Source organism: Schistocerca serialis, chromosome 11, assembly GCF_023864345.2.
Source record: "Schistocerca serialis cubense isolate TAMUIC-IGC-003099 chromosome 11, iqSchSeri2.2, whole genome shotgun sequence".
In the NCBI taxonomy this organism is placed as follows: Eukaryota; Metazoa; Arthropoda; class Insecta; order Orthoptera; family Acrididae; genus Schistocerca; species Schistocerca serialis.
Window position 1 is genome coordinate 68,060,339 of NC_064648.1, and position 21,165 is coordinate 68,081,503.

At 41.4% G+C, this 21,165-nt stretch overlaps 1 protein-coding gene across 2 annotated transcripts in view; it reads left to right on the plus strand.

The window, feature by feature from the left end:
• Positions 1 to 21,165, plus strand: part of LOC126427376 (coatomer subunit beta') — a 174,490-nt gene that overhangs the window by 80,729 nt on the left and 72,596 nt on the right. The window lies entirely within an intron of this gene.

Consider the following 21,165-nt stretch of genomic DNA (forward strand, 5'->3'; position numbering starts at 1 on the left):
AAGAGACTATGGGAGGAAAGGGAAATGGTGGCAAGTACAAGTAATTCCCAGGGGTTTGTTACGTGGAAGAAGGAGCAGAAACTTTTGTTTCGTTATTTCTACATTCCATGTTCTTTACTTTACATTGTAAGTGTCTCTAATTACATTCTCTGCTACACTACATTTTTTATTCCTTTTTAGACTTGGATAGTGCAGTCGGCAATAACGGGAACCTGTATAAGAGCACTTTCTTGTCTGACAGTCTGTCTGTTAAGGCACCTTTTTCTCTGCTATGGGCAGAGGGATCAAGTTGAAATTTATGTCAGTTAGTAAAGTCTACAGGCCCTGAAGTAAAAAATTTGAGCTTCCAAGCCAATGCAATGGAAAGATACGTCCGTTTATGTCTCGTACTTCGATATTCGCCAACTCATTCGTCTGAACCTATGGATGTACTATCTGTATGCACAATTAAGTTTGTACAGAACAGTCAAAGCATCATACTTTCCCCAGTGTGTGTGTGTGTGTGTGTGTGTGTGTGTGTGTGTGTGTGTGTGTGTGTTCGATCCTTGGTCTGTGCGATTTTTTTTTTTGTTAGTACTATAGTGAGAAATTGTTGACTTTGAATGCCTATGTATATATCCTGTTAATATGTTCATTTTCAGTCTCACAAGCTAAGCTTTAGGTTACGGTGACACTGACAAAAGTTCCCAGATGCCTTTAGCAGGGGTCGCTGGTAACATAGGCTGAAAGTTTGGTCATAGTGCTTCTGATCTCCTTAGTCAGTTTTTGCAAGGTCAAGGAGGTTAGGTTAGGTCAGAATCTATTCTATCGAGAAGTTCAGTGCCTAATTTAACCTCCTTGTGCAGGATGGCTGCTGCTGCTCCTCCTCCATTCCACTATGCCTGTAAATGGGTATTGCATTGTGCCTTTTGCTATTAAAACAGGAAGGAATGCATATCGGTGAGCTATATCTGTCTCAAAAAGAGTGGTGTGTCCTGTACATTCTTTTTTTCAGTTATTACAATCACAGATAACTCTTATGAACATACCAGATGAATAGACAAACATTCTGTTACATGCTCGCTACAATTTTTGGTGATATTGAAAAGTAACATAAGAAACACTAAGTGCTAATTCGAATAAATTCAGTGTAACAGGTGTATACGGGTTAACCTTCAATGCTGTCCTTCAGCATGCTTGTAAAAAGCAAAGGTAAAATTTAGAATAAGATACTTGCAACATGTCAAGCACTGAAAGGTGGAAAGATATACATACACACATTTGCAAGCTGTCTCACCTATATTAGTGTAGTGCATTTAAAATTAGTTGCAACTTTTGACATTTGGACCACCAGAGGGGATGTGACACCATTGCCCAGGTCGCCACACTGTGGGTAAACAGTACCACTCGGTGTCTTGCATTAGGTGCGTATCTGCGTCTGTCAACTCTCTGTGTAAAGTGGTGTTTTCTGGTGTTGAAGTGTTCTGAACCTGTCAGGAATTGTGACCAAGTATTTTGTGTTGGTGTTGTATTAATAACAACAGTGCAGCATGTCGGAATACGAGGTTTGCATTCAAAGTTGTCATCCAAGAACACATTCACAGGGTGTATACAACCCGGGACGACTGGGAGATCCGGGAAAAACCCGGGAATTTTTTCATCCGGGAGAAAACCAGGAAAAATCCAGGAATTTTTTAGAATTCCGGGATTTTTTTGTTTCAGTTTTCAGTTAAATTTGTCATTTTGACTGGCAAGAAATAATATTCAAACAAAGCATGTGACTGTATCCCGCTACTGCAGAATAATACTGCAGCAATAAAACCTGAACGAGAGAAAAAAACTAAAATAAAACTTAAGTTGCAAAGGAAATGTGCCATGTACAACAACAAAACACAGTGCTCATAAAGCATCTGCCAGCAGCAAAATGTGTAGGAGGCTGTGGGAAGACTGTGCAATGCTTCATAACAACAAATTGCCTCCAATGAGCGTGACGTCGCAACTGTTTACATTAGATTTGTTTGAGCAGTTGCATGCAGGCCCATGTGCATGCGCAGTTGCGTCACATGTGTGTAGTACCTTCTCCCGCTTCTGGCTACTAAAGTGTGTCTGTTAGCTATATAAGCAGTAGCAGCAAGATGCTATTCAGAAAAATTTTACTGTCGTGCACAAGCTGTCATATTCACTAGGAGCGAATTTGGGTATCTGCGCTGGGCAGCAATTACAGTCAAGCATTAATCGCCTTGCAGAACAATGAAGTTATTTTTGTCTGTTTTTCTAAACAAAAATGGTTTTTATTAATCTTTTGCGCTGAGGCAGTCTATTTATTTGTAAGTAACAAAATGCTTAATTCCACACTATTGGCTAGTTTCAACTGTTCTCTGCATTTCATAAGAGCATGTTTTTGTCTTCTTGCAAGTATGGCATTATGCCATAATAAAGAACCAAAAATGAAATAATACAGTACTGGTATTCCAAGAAAATTTACAACTGAATCTGGACGTACGAATGTGCACTTTTAACCGAATTATGCATGTTATTATGGTTCATCAAATTCCGATGCTCTTGGAATATCCTCTGATGTCTTGTTTCTTTTATGACGTAATGTAACATCTTTTAATGTTTTACACGTACGAACATACGGGTTTCTGCGTCGTGATTGACTGAAAACCGTTACTTTCAAAGTAAATTTCCTTCTACCCATGATGAACTATGTGCGATGAATTTCTTTAATCACAGAGCGTTGACTCTCATTTAAAAATCGACTATTTGAGGATGACCATTTAGAAAAATTTCGAGCCCAGATCATCCATTTATGTCGTTAGTAAGAATTTTACTGGCACGTTTGTGTGATCTATCTTAAAGTGTAACATGCGCAAAAAAGATCAATGTTATATGTGAAAGTTAAGCTTCTCTTGCAGCTTATTAATCGTTGATACCAATATTGTATGTGAAAGCTTTCCTTTTCTTGTAGCAACACTTTGTATATTAATTTAAACCATTAACTTTTCCTGTTTGTGTGTACGCGCTAGTTAACAGTGATAATGCTATTGGCTGACGACATGACGTGTCCTTTACTTTCAATATCCGCTGTATTGGCTGGCGAGATCACGTGACATGAACTACGACTGGCTTACAAAAGCGCGTTGGAATCTGTATAAATTGATAAGTTTTACATTTCCGAGGAAAAGTATACTGTCACTTAACACAGAAAAAGTGTGTTTTCAACCGGGAGAAAGTGTGTTTTTAAATGGGAAATCCGGGAGAAATACGGGATTGTTTTTTTCTTTGTCCACGTATACACCCTAATTCACCAGCTGTGAAGATAATGTTCTGCTGCAAAATATTCTTCAGAATTTGACAGTAGTAATGGACAGTGCATGTACCACTCTGTTTTGATGGATAAAGCTCCAACAATGCAGTGGACGAAACCAAATATTTTGCTCCGAGTAGAAAGAAACATTCCGTTGGATAAAGTTGAACGTAGCATGTATGAGCCAGAGACAGTGTAACTTGTAGTGCTGTACAAGCCAGACACTCCACACTATCAGATTGACAAACTAGCTATCGCAAAGGGCACAGTTCAATCAGCGTTCCAGTGTATCATGCTTATTTAAATCTTAATGAGAATATACGGGCCTAGTTGGGGAGGGGGGAATACGTTCAGTGAGATTGAAATGCTGACCAAAAAAAAAGCCATTACAAATGTTATACCACAGGACTATTCTCAAGTTGTCAGCAGTACCAAGAAAGTAGTTGAGGGGAGAGATTCCTGAAGGACTGTGACAAGTTTTGAGTTACAAGTGAATTCTCTTGTTGCCATGTTAGAAATCTGCTTCTTTTGCCAAAACACAGCAGTGTCACTAACTGTGGCTGCAGGTGAATATGCATTCTGTGTGTTCACAAATTTTTAGATTCAGAAAAATATGAAAGTGTGAAATTAATAGCATCTGTTTTATAACAGTTATGCTAATCAACATATTTATACAACTACAGGCACTGCCAATAATTATAATAATAATAATAATAATAATAATAATAATAATATGCATAACTTGTCTAAAAAAAAAAGTTGCTTTATGGAAATCTGTTGTTTTGTACATAATTAATTACACTTTAGGGCAAGTATGAAATAATGTTTAAGCTTTCGCTACTCTTTGTGTCACTCTTTTGTGTAAATAGGTGTTTTATTTTTTCAGACAAATGTGCAAGATCCCTAATACATGCATTAGTCAACGAAGTAACTTCTGGACTGACAACACATTCTTACCGTGCACCCAAACAACAATTTATGCTTATTATATACTTATTTGTTAAATGTTCGCTTGTAGCACTGTCTATTTGACCTCATAATTGATCTGGTCTGGGAGGACCTAGCTCCTTAGCAACTAACTTTACCTGGTAATTTTTTTCTGTTGGCACTTAAAACAGATTCAACAGAGTTTGTGTTGACACTACACACTATAGCCGATTCTTGCACAGTAAACAAAAAACTCCAAACTCTGTCATTTGTGGAAATGATTAAATCCAAGTAGTACTGTCTACCAACGTAGCCACATGATTAGAATACAGGCCAGAAGCACACCGTCGTCAATCCCACATTTGAGTGAATGTCGGAGAAACCAGTGAGAGCTTTTCGTTAATGTTCATTTGTACAGTGTGGGCCTATGGCACAGATAAATGTGATCCACCGTAAGATCAACAGATATCAGAAGCACAAATAAATGCTACTGTCCCACAATCGAACATGATGTGCTTTATGGTTCTCAGGGCTTCAGGTGGATAACTGTATCATAAAATCCAAAAATTAATATGCTGTATCTCATTCAGAATCACACAAAATGGGTTTTTCTACCTGTATAACTGTAACGTTTGCTGATCTCCAATCTAATTTTTGTGTTTAGCGAGAGATTTTGCGTATCTGAGGAGTGTTACCGTCTAGTAGGATTCGTGCCAAGTGAACGGGGAGAAAAGCCTGCTGAAGTGCGTTGACATAAACTTGTAGTTGAGTGGTAAAGGCCAACTGCGCACACCGTGAACCCTTCACATTGTTTATCAAATCCGAACATACATGGCCCATAAGGCAGTTGTGTGTGTGCTAAAGCTCCTCAAAATGAGCACAACTGAAGTTGTGCTTGTGACCCTGATGCCAAGTTTTTTCACAGAATCTAGAGGAATAACAGTGTAATGTAGCACCATAGATTTAGTGCTGTGTATTTCACATTAATGCACGTACGCCACGTTTAACAGCATTCAGAGAGAAATAACCAATAGAACACCGAGGTGTTGAAGTTAGTGTTCACGTTATAACGATATGTTTATGTAATGTGTATACATAAACATACAGTTATAAATGTCCCCGTTCGTAGTCGCTAATTATAACAATATGTTTACTTTTGTGCTGTAACATATAGCTATAATCAGCAGTGGAAACATATTTGCGAACGCCGACCGTGTGCGGCTGTTTCTTGTTTGATCGTCTGATCAGTCGGAAGTTGCATTGCAGAGGATAGTAAATGCCTATTCGAAATATAATTATTTTTGGATAGCTCAACATGAATTTCCTAAGGGACCGTAGTTTATCATGCATTTACCAGTAGAATATGGCGTGGAGAAAATTTTTCGCCGCATGCAACTTCGGTCCGAACTCGACGAAAGAATTCGTGACTGTGAACTCTCTATTTGGCAGAAACATAAACAAAATTAAATAATGTCATGAAGGAGTGAGACATAGATTCTATATTAAATAAATAGTCCATACACCAGTTCCATTTAACTCTGAATTTATGGCAATTAATAGACGAACTTACACTGCAATGGAGGATTTAACATGGATACTGTTTTGACTGGCACTTCTCGTAATGAAAACAATTCCTTTGACGTTTTCACATACACGTCGCACAATAAATCTACTGCTAGGCACTTTTAGTATTACACATTTACTTTACACTAAAACAATATTATTTTTAACGATAATAATACGGCAGCAAGACATGCGCGTCCGACACAAGTTACAAGAGACAAGAGAAGAATGAGTAACTGTTCATCGAGAATATCTCGTACATCAAAAAAAAAAAAAATGTGTAAAAGTGTTCTTCTTCTGTCCGTTTTTCGCGCCGCGGTTTTCAAAGTCAATAACTCACTGCATCTCTGACGGCGCTTCGACAATAAACAAGTTAACGTCACAGGTCGTTCACCTTTTACATTCTCGCAACATTATTTGCTAACTGTAGCTGTTGCCGAGCGACTGCTCGATTAGTGAATGATTTAAAATAATAAGGCAATCACATAATGTTACAACGTGCTCTTGTGCTCTTCCACAACAACTGCCACTGGTCACTAACTTTCCGATGCTGTTGAAAAAGAAATTGCGACAGAATCCTGAAACAATTTAATATTAAACTAGCAACTGAGGGCAGGACAGGCCAGTAGTTTATGAAAAAGCCCATTCTCAACGTGTAACTTATACTATTGCAAACCTCACAGCAGTTCTCATTTCACCAGCTATCTATGGTCCTTGAAAATTATATTGTTTTGTTGACAATAATCTGTTGTTGCTTGACTGTCGTGGTAGATATGGAAGTTGCGCATATTAGTCAATTAGCCAAAATCTTTTTTTGATATCTTGGATCGTTTATATACAAAGAATTTGTGAACATTTCATTCTAGCTTTTTCATTGGCACATGCATTCACAACAGAGTGCTCTTTGCATACATTCCATTTTCTCGAGACTGGAGGAGGCAAGTGATATCCTTCCAAGTTTAAAGAATAATTCAGTATGTTATCTATGTTTGATACGCAGCAACATCCAACATAACACGCACCGAAAGCAAATTCGTGACGATCCTTACTTGCAAACTTTTAGAATTTCTTGCAGTAGTTCACCTACCGTATTTACTCGAATCTAAGCCGCACTTTTTTTCCGGTTTTTGTAATCCAAAAAACCGCCTGCGGCTTAGAATCGAGTGCAAAGCAAGCGGAAGTTCTGAAAAATGTTGGTAGGTGCCGCCACAACTAACTTCTGCCGCCGAATATATGTAGCGCTACACAGGCATGGTTTGTAGGCACAAAGATAAATACTGGCGCCAAAACCTCTTCGTCAGTAAATAAATTTAAAAAAAGGTGGAAGACGAGCTTTTTTTCTCCGCCCCGAGTTTCAATCACTACATTTTCATACATTATCCAACGAAGTAAATACAAATTCCGTATTGTTCATCTTCTAATGTAGCAGAATTTCAATGTACTACGAAAATCCGACTGGCAAGACTGTTTTGGATGTTTGTGAATATGGCCAACTCTACGTTCTGAATTTTTTCCTACCTGTGAGAAGAGATGGTTGCTAATAGGAACCTGATGAAATGTGAATCACATACAGTATTCTCTTCACCATAAGAATAATACGAATATAAACATTTTGCCATGTATTCTTTCGTGTTTGCTGCTATCTCATTTAAATCCTGTCTGCCTAAGAAACTACAAAACTAGAGTGAGACAACAGCAAACGCGGAAGAATATACGTATCGTGTCATGTTTATATTCGTATTATTCTTATGCCTCATAGTGATACAGTCAGAAATGAAGCACGGCAACTGACTAGATTTTTAAATCTTAAGATGACTCTAATTTCTGTGCAGAATTTGATGTACTAAAGAAGCGGCCGCAAAGATTTTCAAACGGAGAAAAATTTTCGCCTAAATCTCGTTCAGAACATATTCCATCATACGTAGTCTATTATTTGGTTCTTGTTGATCATTATCAAAGAAAGCAGCAGTTTAAGTAACAACAAATAGCAGTCTCTTGCCATTGTTTCGCTAATGAGACGATTCCTCTCTCTCTCTCTCTCTCTCTCTCTCTCTCTCTCTCTCTCTCTCTCTCTTTTTTTTTTTTAAATTGTAAGCGGCGGTAGCGCGCACAAAAGCAAGCCATGCCGTGAGCGGCGACAGGCCGTAAACACACACTATCAGAATGCGACAAACAATGCATGACACAGTACAGTAATGCATTTTCAGCCTAGAGTGACGTAAACACTTATAACAAAGAAAACGGCACTTATCAGATCAAAGAAAAATAAGCAATCCATTCAAACCAGACGAAGCACGTGAAAAAGGAAGGGTACCCATATAAATACGGATGGAGCACCTGACGCATATGCAAGGGCTACCTGGCAAAGCGTAACTGCTAAGCTTACAACTCGAACCAAACTACTGTAGGTGTATCATCATTCATTCGACCTAAATCGTGTCTCATATTACAATGGACCAACTTTATTTCGATTGGAGGTGCGGCCTAAAACACTTTTCTCTCCTTGAATTTCGAGTCTCAAATTTCAGGTGCGGCTTAGATTCGGGAATTTTTTTTTTTCCTTAATTTCGGGTCTCATTTTTCAGGTGCGGCTTAGATTCGAGTGCGGCTTAGATTCGAGTAAATATGGTAATATCAAAATATCACAGTAACTATGACCATTAGCAATATGATAGGCAGTTCATCATGAAGCTGATGAAATAAGGTAAAAGATGTGTGAGAATGAGTGCTACGAAACAGTTTCTTAAAAATTGTTTGAGAAAGATCACAGATTGGCCAACTTGTGTGCCTCATTGTCCGTGCAGGCGAGCGAGCCTGACGCATTCTACACCGAATGCGCCTGCCGTTATCGTCATTTGCTGACGCGCTCAGCACCCATTGCAAACTATGCTTTCTTCCACTCGCTCCTTACTGAACGGTCAAAAGTCCAACTAATTTTAAATATAATATAAGTGAATATTCCAGAATCCGGGGCATGGTTCCAACTGTAGGCAACCTATCTAATGGCTTCCATGGACAAAAAAGATTATTTTCAATGATTCACATAATTATTGACCCAATTTAAAAATTTAAAATACTGTCATAATCTACTCAAGAGGTTTAATACTATGTTAAAAGTTTAACACAGTAACTTCAGTATTACGTGGTGAATAGCAATTCATCCTTAATCATAACATGGTCCATAGTTTGAAACGTTGTTTCTCTTGAGAAGGTGTAACTGACAGCTCTCAAATACCACGTCCATATGGAACCAATATTTGACAGTGAAAGTGCTTATTGACATTTGACAGAATTTACACGTAATTTCAGACATTTACAGAACTTTTTCTTTCTGACACTGCCCCCACAAAATGATGAAAGGAAAAAAAGTTTCTCATTTAATATATTTTCGTTGTTGTTGCAGTAAAGCTACAGTATTTGGCATGACATTTTCATTTATTACTTCTTTACTGCTGACTATGCAGCACAGTTTGGAGACGGTACCCACATATGCTACTGAATATACCTGTAAAATTGTGTAGTTGAACAACACACAGTTCAGGAGATACTTCACAAACATTGAGACGAGATGCACGGAAACTAGCTTTTGCTTTAAATGGAGCAAAAGTTACCCACACCATATTCATTTAGTGTTTTGCAATGAGAATACTTAGTGACTTCCAACAAACTTTAAGTATAATTTCAAAACTTTTTCTAAACGTTTTCTCACTTACATGCTTTTAGTCAAATATTTAGCAGGTTAGCTCATTCGTAAAGTAACCAGAAGTTTGAAGCTATTTTTTATGGGGGAGTTAGATTCCTTAAAGAATCGGTGCTTTACTGGCATAACAGAATCATTTCTCCACTAGCCCAAAAACAGCAGTAAGCAGTAAAAACAACTCATAGACACCTAATGCCTGCCTACCACAATCCAAAAAAGAAGGACTACAGAAACTTTCGATGTCAAAATGCTACTTTCCTCGCTTGAACACACAATTTTTTGAGATTATATCTAGGCCTAAAATTTCCAGTACAGGTTTTGCTCGTGTTGCATATAACATACTGCATTGAATGTAGACACGATGCCGAACTGGGTGGACAGCCACAGAATGTGCGTAATCTATACTGCAATATAAAGGCAGTACTTGGTTGAACATTGTTACCAAAAAATCTCAGAGTTTTTGACTGATTTACTTCAAATTGTTCACAACACTCCAATAAACGCTCAGATGAATATAGGCTATGTTCAAAATGGCTGTGACAAAGAAAGTGCTGTGCAGTGAAATTGTGCAGTTTCATTTTATTTCTCACAGTGTTTTAACTAAGATAGCAGGGCGTTTAAACCATTAGATAAATTGTCTCCCATTTAGTTTCTACATTCTAAATCTTTATTCTTCCTGTCTACATATTTATTTCTCAACATAGTCACCCTGGTAACAAACACATTTCTCCGAAGGAGGAGACCAATTTGTTAATGCTATCACTGTAATTTGTCAAGGGAGCCACAACCTCGCCTCCACTTGCTGCACTTCGCACTACCAAAGAGAAGTCCTCGAAGGTGTTTTTTAAGTTTTGGAAATGACGAAAATCAGATAGAGCCCGACTCTGGACCATACGGAGGACAATCGGTGACAGTGAACACGAGGCGTCAGATCGTTGCAGATCTCATGGCACTCGTGTGCGATCTGGCACTGTCGTGGTGAAGGATAAGATGCTCTGTGGATGGATGGTCAGAAACTGGATTATAGCTCACTGCTTGTCACACACCGACACAGTAGCGTTACACACCACGCTGCAATTTGGAGCACTCTGGCGGCAGAGGGTGACGACTCGCAACAGCGAAATGGCAAAGTCGACAGGGTAATATGTGTGCCGTGCAGTATCTCAGCCGATATCGAGAACAGAATAAAAAACTAGGAGATGTTACTTTTCAGTATTCTTTCACAATATCAAACAAAAATAGCACGTGTGCTGTCGCGTTTCTTTCCTCGCAGTTGGTTTTAACAGAATGTGGGAAATTTGTGTTAATGGTTTATCAGTTTATGATAAGAATACTAACACGGAATCTGAATAATTCAAAACTTTGTGATCCTACCCTTTTGTAGATAAAAAGTATGTGATGTACCGTGATAGAGAGTACAGTCTCCATAGATCCAGCAGCCGGAGAGGCCTCTCTCGTACCCCATTTAACAACAGATTTACTCATTCGTTTTAAGTGACTCCAATTCCCAATCAAGGTTTCATTTGCATTTACAGTAAATGAGGCTCGACATCTGAGAGAGAGGGAAGAGGGCCGGGAGAGAGTAATTGGAAATTTAGAGAAGGGAAGGAGAAGATGGATAGAGAGAAGGGTGAGGAGGAGATTAGGACATATATGCAGTTCCCATAAATATTTGGTAATTTGCCAAGCTATGCTGGATTCAGTAGTGTAGTATAAGGTATCTCCTTTAAAACTTGTGGTTTGTAATAAAGTACTGTGAAAACCAACTGTTACTTTTCAGGGGACTTTAAATAATGATGTAGACTGTGGGAAACAACTTTTTAAGTGGTAAGAGTTATGTACAGGATCCTCCTTGCATTTTTGTGGTTTATGTACGATATAAAAACTGACGTGACAAAACTCCCGAGATATGCACGTATACAGATAGGGGTAGTATTGCTTACACAGTGCGTAAAAGGGTAGTATATTGGTGGAGCTGTCATTTGTACTCGGGCGATTAGTGTGAAAAGGTTTCTGACTCGATTACGGCTACACGACACAAATTGATAGATTTTTAATGGGGAACAGTAGCCGGAGCGAGGCGCACGGGACTTTCCGTCTCGGATATCGTCAGGGAATTTGATATTTGACAATCGAGTCGAGAGTGTGCCGAGAATACCGTATTCCGGGCATTATCTCTCACTGCGAACAGTGCAGTGGCCGAGAATACCACATTTTGGGCATTACCTCTTACCGGGGACGGTGCAGTGGCCGACAGCCTTCACTCGACGACAGAGAGCAGCGGGGTTTGTGGTGCACCGTCAGTGCTTACAGACGAGTGACACTGCCTCAAAATCGGTGTGAAGTGTGTGACGACCGGTGCGAATGTCTTTGCTGACGGCGTGACACTGCCTGCGGCACATCTCTGGGGCCGGTGACCCTATCGGTCGGACCCTAGACGACTTGAAACTGTGTACCGGTCAGGTGTGTCCCGATTTCAGTCGGTAAGAGCTGACGGTACAGTTCGATCGTGCCGCAGACCCCACGGACCCGTGGTGTCGGCGAGGCACTGTGCGAGCTAACGCCGGCTCCGTAATGGCGCGGGCTGTTTTTACGTGCAGTGGACTGACTCCTCGGGATGTTTGGCTACTTGGAGACCATTTGCAGCTATTGTGGACATCCTGTTCCTAAGCAGTGATGGAATTTTTATGGATGACAATGCATCTTGTTACCAGCCACAATTTTTATTATTGATTTGAAGAACAATTTGAGGAAACTGTTTGGCCATCGAGATCACCTGAAATGAGTTCCGTCGAATATCTGTGGGGCATAATCGATAGGTAAGTTTGTACACGGAATCTTGCACCGGCAACACTTTTGCAGTTTTGGACGTCTGTAGTGGCAGCACGACTCAGTATTTCTGCACGGGGACTCCGAGCAACTTGTCGAGTTTGTGCCACACCGAGATGCTGCACTGTGCCGGACAGAAAGGTGTCCGACACAATATTAGGAGGTATCCCGTGACTTGGGTCACTTCAGTGTATATATACAGAGTGGAGCAGAGGAAACACGTGTTACTCGAACTGCTAGTATGCGCTGACGGGAGGGGGTATTGACCTCGAATGAATGTTGGCAGACTGCCTATACAATGCAGTTTCAGTCGCTATGGAGCGTTAGGAGCATAGAGTGTCGTGTGTTCGTTGTCGAGCAGTACTTCAGAAACAGTGATTCCGTAGTCACAATGCAAAGTCTTTTCTGTCAAAATTTTAGAGTTGGACGTCGAGGTGCAGTGCCTGATCGAAATACTGTACTCGGATGGGTTGCGACATTTAGAAGTATTGGATCTGTGATGAAAAAGAAACCACCTGGTCTTCCCCGTTCAGTTTGTACTGTGGAAAATGTAGACCGAATGAGAACGGCAGTTCTCGCTAGTCCGAAACGATCGGCTAGACGACAGGCTGTAGCGCTGCATATGACACGTCGTTCGCTTCACTGCATCTTACGTGATGGTCATCCGGCAGCTTACTGAAGGCGATTTTGTGCAGCGCAGAGAGTTTTGTCACGTAATGGACGAAATTTTTACGGAAGAAGCAGATGCTACAGTCTTCGTGAGCTATGAAGCACATTTTTATACAGACAATTATGTCAATGTTCAAAGCTGTCGGTATTGGGCACTGGAGAATCCATGTGAATTACACCGAAGACCTCTCCACAGTTTAGAAGTAACAGTGTGGTGCTGCATTTCAAAGATGGGGATTGTTGGATCCTATTTTTTTGAAGAGGAAGGAACTGGAGTTACTGTGACATCAGTGCACTACGTTAAAATATTAAAACAACTTTCTTCGTTCATAACTAGAAAGGCGTCAAGTGAACATGAGAGAAATGTGGTTTCAGCAGGACAGTGCCACAGCTCACACGATGAGAGCATCCGTGGAAGTTCTTCGACAAATGTTACTGGAACGTGTTATTTAGAGATATGGCAATGTTTACTGGCCCCCTCGCTCACCTGATTTGTCGATATGCGACTTCTTTTTGTGGGGATATTTAAAATTAAAAGTCTACATGAACAAGTCTTGCACAAGTGATGACCTGAAGAATTCCATTCGTCAGGAAAAACTTAATTTCCTGATTTTGTCGTCATAGAGGTTACAGATATTTTTTAATCATATGAGCATATATGTTGTTGTTGTTGTTGTTGTTGTTGTCTCCATTCCTGAGACTGTTTTGATGCAGCTCTCCATGCTACTCTATCATGTGCAAGCTTCTTCATCTCCCAGTACTTACTGCAACCTACATCCTTCTGAATCTGCTTAGTGTATTCATCTCTTGGTTTCCCTCTATGATTTTTACCCTCCACGCTGCCCTCCAATCCTAAATTTGTGATTCCTTGATGCCTCAGAACATGTCCTACCAACCGGTCCCTTCTTCTAGTCAAGTTGTGCCACAGACACCTCTTCTCCCCAATTCTATTCAATACCTCCTCATTAGTGATGTGATCTACCCATCTTATCTGCAGCATTCTTCTGTAGCACCACATTTCGAAAGCTTCTATTCTCTTCTTGTCCAAACTATTTATCGTCCATGTTTCACTTCCATACGTGGCTACACTCCATACAAATACTTTCAGAAACGACTTCCTGACACTTAAATCTATACTCGATGTTAACAAATTTCTCTTCTTCAGAAACGCTTTCCTTGCCATTGCCAGTCTACATTTTATATTCTCTCTACTTCGACCATCATCAATTATTTTGCTCCCCAAATAGCAAAACTCCTTTACTACTTCAAGTGTCTCATTTCCTGATTCAATTCCCTCAGCATCACCGGACTTAATTCAATTACATTCTATTATCCTCGTTTTGCTTTTGTTGATGTTCATCTTATATCCTCCTATCAAGACACTGCCCATTCCGTTCAACTGCTCTTCCAAGTCCTTTGCTGTCTCTGACAGAATTACGTCATCGGCGAACCTCAGTTTTTATCTCATCTCCATGGATTTTAATACCTACTCTGAATTTTTCTTTTGTTTCCTTTACTACTTGCTCAATATACAGATTGAATAACATCAGGGATAGGCTACAACCCTGTCTCACTCCCTTCCCAACCACTGCTTCCCTTTCATGTCCCTCGACTCTTATAACTGCCATCTGGTTTCTGTACAAATTGTAAATAGCCTTTCACTCCCTGTATTTTAACCCTGCCACCTTCAGAATTTGAAAGAGAGTATTCCAATCAACATTGTCAAAAGCTTTCTCTAAGTCTACAAATGCTAGAAATGTAGGTTTGCCTTTCCTTAATCTTTCTTCTAAGCTAAGTCGTAGGGTCAGTATTGCCTCACGTGTTCCAACATTTATACGGAATCCAAACTGATCTTCCCCAAGATCGGCTTCTATCAGTTTTTCCATTCGTTTGTAAAGAATTCGTGTTAGTATTTTGCAGCTGTGACTTATTAAACTGATAGTTCGGTAATTTTCACACCTGTCAACACTTGCTTTCTTTGGGATTGGAATTATATTCTTCTTGAAGTCTGAGGGTATTTCGCCTGTCTCATACATCTTCCTCACCAGATGGTAGAGTTTTGTCGATACTGGCTCTCCCATGGCCGTCAGTAGTTCCAATGGAATATTGTCTACTCCGGGGGCTTTGTTTCGACTCAGGTCTTTCAGTGCTCTGTGAAACTCTTCACGCAGTATCATATCTCCCATTTCATCTTCATCTACATCCTCTTCCATTTCCATAATACTGTCCTCAAGTACATCGCCCTTGTATAGACCCTCTATATACTCCTTCCACCTTTATGCTTTCCTTTCTTTGCTTAGAACTGCATTTCCATCTGAGCTCTTTGATATTAATACAAATGGTTCTCTTTTCTCGAAAGGTCTCTTTAATTTTCCTGTAGGCAGTATCTGTCTTACTTCTAGTGAGATAAGCCTCTACATCCTTACATTTGTCCTCTAGCCATCCCTGCTTAGCCGTTTTGCGCTTCCTGTCAATCTCATTTTTGAGTCGTTTGTATTCCTTTTTGCCTGCTTCATTTACTGCATTTTTGTATTTTCTCCTTTCATCGATTAAATCAATATTTCTTCTTTTACCCAAGGATTTCTACTAGCCCTCGTCTTTTTACCTACGTGATCATCTGCTGCCTTCACCACTTCATCCCTCAAAGCTACCCATTCTTCTTCTACTGTATTTCTTTCCCCCATTCTTGTCAATTGTTCCTTTATGCTCTTCGTGAAACACTCTACAACCTCTGGTTCCTTCAGTTTATCCAGGTCCCATCTCCTCAAATTCCCACCTTTTTGCAGTTTCTTCAGTTTTAATCTACAGGTCATAATCAATAGATTGTGGTCAGAGTCAACATCTGCCCCTGGAAATGTCTTACAATTTAAAACCTGGTTCCTAAATCTCTGTCTTACCATTATGTAATCTATCTGATACCTTCTAGTATCTCCAAGTTTCTTCCATGTACACAACCTTCTTTTATGATTCTTGAACCAAGTGTTAGCTATGATTAAGTTATGTTCTGTGCAAAACTCTACCAGGCGGCTTCCTCTTTCATTTCTTACCCCCAATCCATTTTCTCCTACTGTGTTTCCTTCTCTCCCTTTTCCTACTCTCGAATTCCAATCACCCATGACTATTAAATTTTCGCCTCTCTTCACTACCTGAATAATTTCTTTTATCTCATCATACATTTCATCAATTTCTTCGTCATCTGCAGAGCTAGTTGGCATATAAACTTGTACTACTGTAGTAGGCATGGGCTTCGTGTCTATCTTGGCCACAATAATGCGTTCACTATGCTGTTTGTAGTAGCTTACCCGTATTCCTATTTTCCTATTCATTATTAAACCTACTCCTGCATTACCCCTATTTGATTTTGTGTTTATAACCCTGTATTCACCTGAGCAAAAGTCTTGTTCCTCCTGCCACTGAACTTCACTAATTCCCACTATATCTAATTTTAACCTATCCACTTCCCTTATTAAATTTTCTAACCTACCTCCCCGATTAAGGGATCTGACATTCCACACTCCGATCCGTAGAACGCCAGTTTTCTTTCTCCTGATAATGACGTCCTCTTGAGTAGTCCCCGCCCGGAGGTGTGAATGTGGGACTATTTTACCTCTGGAATATTTTACCCAAGAGGACGCCACCATCATTAACCATACAGTAGAGCTGCATGCCCTCGGGAAAAATAACGACTGTAGTAGTTTCCCCTTGCTTTCAGCCGTTCGCAGTACCAGCACAGCAAGGCCGTTTTGGTTAGTGTTACAAAGCCAGATCAGTCAATCATCCAGACTGTTGCCCCTGCAACTACTGAAAAGGCTGCTGCCCCTCTTCAGGAACCACACGTTTGTCTGGCCTCTCAGCAGATACCCCTCCGTTGTGGTTGCACCTATGATACGGCCATCTGTATCGCTGAGGCTCGCAAGCCTCCCCACCAACGGCATAGTCCATCGTTCATGGGGGGAGGATGAGCATATATAAATTTTTTAAATTAATTTATTTTGGATAAGAAGAATGGTTACTTCATTTTAATTTAAAAAATTTATGTGAGCATATATAATTTTTTTTAAATTAAAATGAAGTAACCATTCTTCTTATCCAAGAACTCGTATGCAAATTGGGTGAACTCAGCGCGCTGCTGTGATGATGATGTTGCCATCTGACAAACTAATTGATGAGCTAAGACTCCCAACGTGCTGAGCAGCAAGCTGTTTTAACTAAGCCCAATTTGCTTCTACTCCTCCCTAACTCGCTGTCTGTGTAACTCATTCACTCACTTGTTATGTCATACAATAGTTGTGTAATATCTGAAATTCACACAGGGTACAGATTTCTATAGTATTGTCTAAGCATGCGCCAGTCAGTGGATTGCTATCAGGAACAGTTCATTCTGCTTGCTGTCAACTACCATCTCATTTAATGCCTTGAAAATAAAGACAGCTTTTAAAGGTCAAAATAGTGAGTCACTAAATTTTAAAGGTGACCAATAATACCACTTGTAAGTCATTTTTTACTCTCTGTGTAGCCGTGAAGTCTAAACCCGTATTTCAGAAAGGTTTTTCTGGGAACGTGAATCTCGGAGGAGCTGGCCGGAGGACAGTGGACGCATTTCTCGTACCATTATTTGGCACTCGTCATTTGGCTGACGAACTGTTGTCAATTTCAGTCTCTGACGAAGTAATGTCACATTCTTCTTCTCCTTCTGAGCTGCTAAATTCATCGTCAAACTCAGGGTCACTATAGCCATCCTGATTTGAAAGCATTGCATAACAACAGTGTAGGAGAGGTGCCGAAAGCTCACGTTTTGTTGTCGAGTACCCGGAGATACAGTAAAGGTGATAACTAGTACAACCACCTCAACTGAAACACAACAGCTGAGCAAAAAATATAGGACCGGGTGACATCTAGCGGCCGAACAGTTAACTGTCAGTGCCGAAATTGACACGAGTGGGGTTATATTTTTCCGATGGTCTGTCCTTGTGTTGCGCGAGTACACTAGAGATTTCAAGTTTTTTTCAAAATAATAGAATCGAGGTACCTCGGGGTTTTACGTTAAAGGGCCAAATAGAACTGCGCGTATATACTGCACCCGGTGAAGCAGCCAAAAGGGGAGGAGGTTGACGAGGCATGTGAACTTCAGTGGCTGCAAAATCAGCTCAAATTTATGAAGTACTTGGTAGTATGAGCCCACTTATCTCTACGATGTTGCACCCGTGTGGCCCGGATGCATCCACTGTTCGGTTGCGAAGAATTTCTAAAAGCCATTGTGTCCCCCTCCTGTGGCAAGCTGGTCTCCAGTACCCCGGATACTGGAACTGACGTAAGCTGACCTCACTCTTATTCTGTCGGGGGTAGTTCTGGGTATGTTGTCGACCACAGGAGTACCTCGACATCACACACACATTTCGTAGACACACGTGCCGCGTGTGGACGAGCACTGGCCTCTCGAAAAATGGTGTCACGATACTATCGCACGAGAGGTAATGCCTCGGGATGCGGGATGTCCGTGACGTGCTGTTGTGAAGTCAGATTCCTTCGATCACTACCATCCCTGACCCAGAGTCGTGCCGACAGCTCGCCGCACTATGACGCCGAGAGTAATGCCACCGTGCCCCTCCGAAACACTGGAAGAATTGGACCTCTCCGCAAGTTACTGCTATTCTCACTGACTACGGTTGTCTGGGTTAGCGTAGAACTTCATTTTGTTGCCAAACACAGTGCGATGCCGTCCGTCGGTAGTCCTCGCTTCCCTGTTACTTCGACACTCCGAACGGAACTCTCCGTGTCGTGATGTTAACAGCAGTCTGTGCTTGGGACGGTAATTCCCTAGTTTGGCTGCCCTTAGCAGTGAGGCAGGATAGCATAGAATGCTGTGGGAATTTATTTCTTGTTTTCAGACAGCTGGTGCAGTTGGGACGATATTGTAGGGGTCGCCCACTCCCGGGTCGGAAACCCCTATCGTTTGTCAGGATGAAGGCCGTGGTACCCGTGTGGCGTCACCAGATGCAATAAAACGGGGTTAGATATTACTTCATCTATTTCTCTGACTATGTCACATTGCCGTATCTTTGGCACCGGCCAGCGGCTTAAAGAGCGTGTGAGGAACCTGCCGAACCCGGTGGCTGGCTCGGGCTGCCTCGTCTTGCAGCGTCCGACCTGTACTCGGGCCGGTGACTTGTTGCGGGCGGGTTGCCGCCTGTGGTGTGGAATGCACACCCTGTCAGAAATTCTGCTCGGACGTGGCAGTGACGGCAGCACGCGTGTCGTCTCGCACACTGTTTTGGGAGTCCTCGGTCCCTCCGAGGCCACTGCCCGTGACGTCCCGTCGGACGGACTGTGTTGTCGTATGCAGTGAGGTGTGCAGGAGGCCGACTGTGGGCCGCCGGTTCGGTATAGTCTGTCTGACCTGAGCGATGCTGTTTATATGACAGGTTGGAATGATGTCAGTAAGCCCCTGGACTACTCGCCACTGGCAGCTGGTACTGCAGGGTGACTCTACCGTCCGTGGCTGCAGATTGGTAGTCATATTGTAAGGTGATAGGAGTATGACGAGTACTGGAGCAGTAGTGGAATAAGAAGTGCAAAGGAACGGATGTACAAAATTGCAGACCGTATTTATAACATTGGTCTGCAGAATCCTTGAACATATTCTCAGTTCAAATATATTAAACTTTCTTGAGACTGAAAAGCTTATATCCATGAATTACCACAGTTTTGGGAAGCTTGTGGGAAACCCGGCTTGCCGTTTTCTCGTGTGATATACTGTGAACAGTGCACGGAGAGCAACAGGCAAATTCCGTATTTCCAGATAGCGTTTGACACAGTGCCCCGTTGTAGGCTGTTAAAAAAGGTACGATCGTACAGAATAGGTTCACAGGTATGTGAGTCGCTCGAAGATTTCGGAAGTTACAGAACCCAGTATGTTGTCCTCGATGGCGAGTGTTCGTCAGAGACGAGAGGGTATCGTCAGGAGTGGCCCGGGAAAGTGTGAAAGGATCGTTATTCTTGTCTGTATACATAAACGATTTGGTGCACAAGGTGAGCTGCAATCTGCAGTTGTGCGCCAATTATGCTGTGCTGTACAGTAAGGTGTCGACGTTGACTGGGTCTAGGAGGATACGAGATGACTTAGACAAAATTTCTAGTTGGTGTGATGAATAGCAGCTGACTCTAAATGTAGAAAAATGTAAGTCAGAGCTGACAAGTAAGAAAAACAAACCTATAATGTTTGGATACGGCATTAGTAGCGTCCCGTTTGAGACAGTCACGTCACTTAAATATCTGAGCATAATCCTGCAAAGCAATGTGAAATTGAAATAGCACGTGAGGACTGTTGTAGGAAAGATGAACGGTAGAGTTCTGTTTATCGGCAGAATTCTGGTAAAGTGGTTCACCTGTAAAGGAAACCGCATACAGGTTAGTGCGACGTATTCTCGAGTACTGTTCAACTGTTTGGGATATGCACCAGGTCGGATTGAAGGAAGACATTCGTGCAGTTCGGAGGTGGACTGCTAGATTTGTTACTGGTCGGTTCGAACCTCACACGAGTGTTACGGAGATGCTTCGGGAACTCAAACAGGAATCCCTGGAGGGAAGGTGACATTCTTTTCGAGGAAAACTATAGAGAAAATATAGAGAACTGGCATTTGACGGTGACTGCAGAACGGTTCTAGATGTGGGAAATTAGGGCTCATATGGAGGCATACAGACATTCATTTTTCCTTGGTTCTATCTGGGAGTGGAACAAGAAAGGAAATGACTAGTGGTGGTACAGGGTAGTCCTCGCCTTAGGTGGATTGCGGAATATTGATATAGATGTAGATGTAGACGTAGATCTCATAAATGAGATGTTACTATACGATAATCAGAGCGCAAATGACAGGGATGCCATCAATCCTACTGATCGACTGCCTGTATCCTAGTGAGGTGGCATATTTAGGGCATCGAGGAGAGGCTCTGCTTTTTGACACCGTTTGTCACAACTGAATCGTTTCTGGTCATTAAGAGGTGTCAGCGGCCATCTGTTCTGCCGCATTTGCTTAACCAGTTTGTTTCAGTGTCATAATGGCTTTGTCAAACCTGATGGGTGGTGGTGTTTCCTCCTAAGCGCACCGTACATAATGTTAAGAGAGTAAGAGAGGCAGATAAGCCTGCACCCATCTAACACATTTTTACTGTGCTCGCTCGCATTGACACG